The sequence below is a fragment of the Triticum aestivum genome, chromosome 7A (assembly GCF_018294505.1).
Source record: "Triticum aestivum cultivar Chinese Spring chromosome 7A, IWGSC CS RefSeq v2.1, whole genome shotgun sequence".
Lineage (NCBI taxonomy): Eukaryota > Viridiplantae > Streptophyta > Magnoliopsida > Poales > Poaceae > Triticum > Triticum aestivum.
Window position 1 is genome coordinate 680,784,887 of NC_057812.1, and position 5,534 is coordinate 680,790,420.

Genomic DNA, 5,534 nt, shown 5'->3' on the forward strand with positions numbered 1-5,534 from the left:
ATCATAACCGCCCAGCGGTATGATAAGGGCATATCCCGGATAAAGGAAAACATCGCTAGCGGAGTTGATAAATGTTTCTCCATGGATGAGCGAGGTGTTGTCTTCTTCGAGAACCGTTTGGTGGTTCCCAAGAAACAACATCTACGCCAGTTGATCCTTAAGGAAGCTCATGAATCCCCTCTCACCATTCATCCCGGTAGTACTAAAATGTATCAAGACCTACGCCAGAGGTTTTGGTGGACTAGGATGAAGAGAGAAATCGCTCAATAAATTGCTAGTTGTGACGTCTGTCATCGTATTAAAGCAGAGCATCAACGGCCTGCTGGAACCCTTCAACCTTTGGCTATTCCCGAATGGAAATGGGATAAAACCAGTATGGATTTCATCACTGGGTTTCCCAGGACCAAGAGAAGGAATAATGCCATCTTCGTCGTGATCGAACGACTTTCCAAAGTAGCCCATTTCCTACATGTTCGTGAGAGTATCACCGCTAGCCAGCTAGCTGAGTTATACATCTCCCAAATAGTGTCGCTTCATGGTGTCCCATTGGAAAGTAACTCAGACCGTGGGAGTCTCTTCACCTCTCGATTTTGGGAAAGTTTCCAAAATGCTATGGGAACTCGTCCCTCTTTTAGCACCGCCTTCCATCCTCATTCAAGTGGTCAAGTAGAGCGAGTCAATCAAATTCTGGAAGATATGCTCCGAGCTTCTGTCATCTCATTCGGAATGAGTTGGGAGAAATGCCTTCCATTCGCGGAGTTTGCCTATAACAATAGTTATCAAGCTAGCTTGGGCAAAGCTCCTTTCGTAGTTCTCTATGGACGAAAATGTCGAACGCCTCTTAACTGGTCAGAAACTAGGGAAAGACAACTCTTTGGCCCGGATATGATTCAGGAAGCAGAAGAGCAGGTTCGTGTTTTTTTGTGAGAAATTGAAAACAGCCCAATCTCGTCAAAAGAGTCAATATGATCGTAAACATAAGCTCGTGACTTATGAAGTTGGCGAGAAGGCTTACCTTCGGGCTACTCCATTAAAGGGAACCCATCGTTTTGATATCAAAGGCAAATTGGATCCTCGTTACATTGGACCCTTTCGCATTCTTGCCAAACGAGGAGAAGTTGCCTACCAATTTGAACTACCTTCGCATCTTTCCAGAGTTCACGATGTCTTCCACGTATCTCAACTCAGGCATTGCTTCGCGGATCCTATCCGTGGAGTGGACCACAAAACGCTTGATCTACAAGATAATCTTTCATATCGGGAATATCCCGTTCGTATCCTTGATCAAGCCGAGTGTACCACTCGATGCCATAATATCAAGTTTCTCAAGGTTCAATGGTCACACCATTCTGAAAAGGAAGCCACTTGGGAAAGGGAGGATCGTCTTCGACTCGAGTACCCCACCTTCTTCCCGGAGGATCCTAAATCTCGGGACGAGATTCTTTTGAGTGGGGGTGAGTTGGCACATCCCTGTTCTTAGTCATGCATTAGGATTGGATGATCATGTGCATCATGTTTAAATTTATTTTAAACTTGAAATGGGGGCTAATCAACCCCAACATCCTCTCTGAAAATGCTAATTTCCAACAAATGGATTTTCAATGAACCCAAAATGCCCTTCATAAAAGCCCACCATTTTTGGTTCTAGTTTAAACCTCTGCAAAAAATGGCCTTGCAAATTATGGAGCCATTCTGGATTTTTGAACAAGCCATAAGTATTTGAATTTGGGCATTTTAAATACTATAAATATTTTAAAGTGCTCAAATACTCTTGGAAGTATTTTTAGGCAGTTGAGAACAATTTCAAATGTGCCTCTGAATATTTCCAGGATTTTTAAAAATGGAATGGTATTTTAATCATCTCAATACACAAAGCAGAGCAAATAAAAAAATAAAGGAGAAAACAAGGGAACATAGGACTTACCTGTCTCCTGGCCTGGCCCAGCTTGGCCCAGCCCACTGGCTCCCGCCAGTCATCCTCCTCCTCCCGCCAGGAGGACGAGAGGCGCGTGGCCGGTGCCCGCAGCCACACGCCGGCCACCTCCTGCTTCTGCCGACGCCCAGGACGTCGTCTACGAGTGCCACGCAGACCCCCTGGACCCCTCGACCACTCCGTTCTCCCCTTGTCTCGCCTCTCTCGCTCTCTCTCCCGAAGCAGCGTGAAGCCGTCGCCGCCGTTCGCCGCCACCGTGACCACCGCCTCTCCCTTGCTTCTCTGACCGGCCCAGATCGCCTCGACCCCCTCTTCCTTCCACCCGAGCCACGCCACCGCGGGAGCCCCACATCGCCGCCATGAGTCGTCTTCCCCGAGCACGGCCGCCGGACTCCATCGACGGATTCGCCGTCGCTAAGCCGTCTCCGAGCAAGCCGAGCCCCTCTCCGTGATCGTTGTGAGCTCCGCCACCGTTTCCCCCTCTCCCCGCGCTCGTCCGCGTCCTCTAACCACCATTGCCATCGGAGCCGATAGCTCCTCGCCGCCGGCCATGTCGCCACCGTGGCCACGGCCGTGCAAGCTTGCACCCGAGCTCACCACTGCACTCAGTACATCCCCACGAGTCGAACGCGGCCAACCCCACGTCCTGTTGTGCAGCCTAGCATGTTTTCCGCTGAGGCCTGAACTCCGGCCGCCACGGACGTGCTCGCCGCCGTTGTTCCCGGCCACACCAGCTCCAACCAGTGGCACCACTTGATGTGGCGCACTCCCAGGAGTCGAGCAAGCCTAGCCGCACGTTCAACCATTGCCGGATGGCGATTTCCGAAGATCTCCGCCGCGGTTTGTGTCGCCGGTGGCTAAACGCCGGCAGGTTGACCCCTTTGACCGGCGGGATTTCACCCCAGTTTGGCTTTCCCCTGACTCACTGACGTGTGGGCCCCAGGCCACTAATTAAACTAGGTTAGTATTAGTTTAACACTAACTAAACTTAGTTAGTTAGTTGACACTGATAGACGGGACCCACAGGTCAGGGTTGACCTGGACCGTCTCAGTTGACCGCTGACGTCACACTGATGCCAGGCTGACGCAGTAAATCTTTTTCTGGATTTATTCTTTAATAGGAAATTCCAGAAAATAGCCAAAACTTCTAAAAATCATAGAAATCAACCATAGCTCCAAATCAAACAATTTATATATGAAAAATGATCAGAAAAATTCAATCTATCCATCTGTAATGGTTTCATGCATGACAAACTACTTTATCCTTGATGTTTAAGCAAAATAAGATAATGCACTAATATGGCTATGTTAAGTGAACTAACATTTGAATCTTTGATTCAAATGAGTTCATTCCTTTCTGTTTTAGCTTGCATTAGGCCAAGACACATTCATATTGCCATGTCATAGCATGCATCATATTGTTGCATATCGTCATGTATTGATTATGTTTGGTGTGTCTTTCGTGGTAGGTTCTGCCTCCGAGGATATCTCCGAGTATCCAACTGAAGGGCAGTACCCTACTACCACTCCATCAGGCAAGCAGCCCTATTGATCATATCGATACAATCCCATGTTCCCTCCTCTGCTCTCATTTACTGCATTAAGACAACATCGTTTCAAACTGCTGTGTGCTACGGTAGTTGAACCCTTATCCTCTGCATGACCTGTCATTGCCACAGTAACTAGATGAAACCCACTAGCATGTGTAGGAGTTTATTGAGCCTTGTATGTGTTTCCAACCTTGCTATGCCTGGTATGCTTAGAGTTGTGTCAGGTCTGGTTCATCTGGGTGATGGGCTAGAGTGAAATGATTATGTCGGTAATGTGAGGGATGTGTTGAACATGATTTGGTAAAGGTATCGATGAGAGGCCATGTAGGAGTACATGGAGGGTTGTTTCATTGAGGCCGTCCCTAAGAACTGAGATATGTATGTGTGATTTTAAGAATCAGCTACTACCATGCATTGGGATCCTTAATTGACCCTCTCGGCTTCTTAATCACCCTAGTACTCTGTCCAGGAGTTGCTATTAGTTTCTGGTGTTTGTAGGTTATGTGTTGGCGGCCGTGCGTAGCGCTGACCCTAGGGGTGGGCTATGTTGCGGTAGATACACCGTGGCACGGTGTACCGACACTAGTAGAAAAAGGGTCAAACGTGAAGCACATTAGTGCCGGTTTGAATTTGAGACGGCACTAATGGTACCATTAGTGCCGGTTCGAACGGCTATGCATTAATGCCGGTTCGTGTTGAACCTTTAGTACCGGTTCGTGCCACGAACCGGTACTAAAGGGGTGATGGCCGGCTGGCGTCAGGCCGGGGCCCCACGATCACCTTTAGTGCCGGTTTATGCCATGAACTGGTACTAAAGGGGTCTAACCTATAGTACCGGTTTGTGACACAAACCGGCACTATAGGGCACTACGGCCTGTTTACAATTTTTTAGAATCCTCTAATTCCAAAAGGAAAAAAAGATATGGTCAAATTTAAGTTTTTTTGAAATTTTTTTGTTAAATCTGGTCAAACTACTTATTGAAGAAGTATTAATGTTACTACATAATTATTCAAGAATATTAGTGTTACTAAATAATTATTTCAATTTTTTGAATTTTGGTCAAATCTGGTCAAACTGTGGTCAAACTATGGTCAAACTATGGTCAAACTTATTCAAAAATATTAGTGTTACCAAATAATTACTGTTTTTTAGAATAATAGTTTCAAACTCAAATAGTGAAATGTGTGACTTCATGCTCAAGCTAAACTCCTCAGGGTTAATAGGATTGACATCTTACTATTGTCAGGAAAACAACAAGTGCAGACTTGGAAACGAAGGAGAATAGAACCCGAAAGTTAAGCGTGCTCGGGCTGGAGTAGTGAGAGGGATGGGTGACCGGTCAGGAAGTTAGATGATTCAGAATGAGTGATCCACACTTGAGCAGTTAAGAGAGGTGATTAGAGACTAAATCACCAAATAATTCAGAAAAAATAAAAACCGAAAAAACAATAATAATAAAAAATTCCAAAATTTTCAAAAAAATTTCAAAAACAAACCCCATACCAGGGCGCGAGCTCACGCCACGTGGTGGCACTTTAGCGCCGGTTCGTGCCGAACCGGTACTAAAGGGGGGGCCTTTAGTGCCCACCAATTAGTGCCGGTTATGGAACCGGCACTAAAGGCCCTTACGAACCGGTTTTAAAGCTCCGTTTTCTACTAGTGCGAGTCACCCGTTTGGTGTCTCGGGAACCCTGTTCACATCGTTCGGGGCCGTATTTTGAAACCTCGGCCGGACTCCCTGCGGATGGAACCTGGACTAGAGACTTGAGTGTTTAGGTAGGCCGTGGCCGACACCCTCGTTGGGCTTCCGCTTGAAGGTTGCCGAGTACATGTCGTGTAAACGGCGGTAAGTGGTGAGAGCATGTATGAATGAGTACACCCCTGGAGGGTTAACATCATCTATTCGAATAGCCGTGTCCGCGGTAAAGGACTACTTGGTTGCCTATACAGTTCATAGACAAGTTAATGGATACTACTAAAAGACTCAAGATAAGTGTGAGTACCGAGGGTGGCCCTCTTGTAGGATGACAAGGGAGGATCCCTGGTGGAG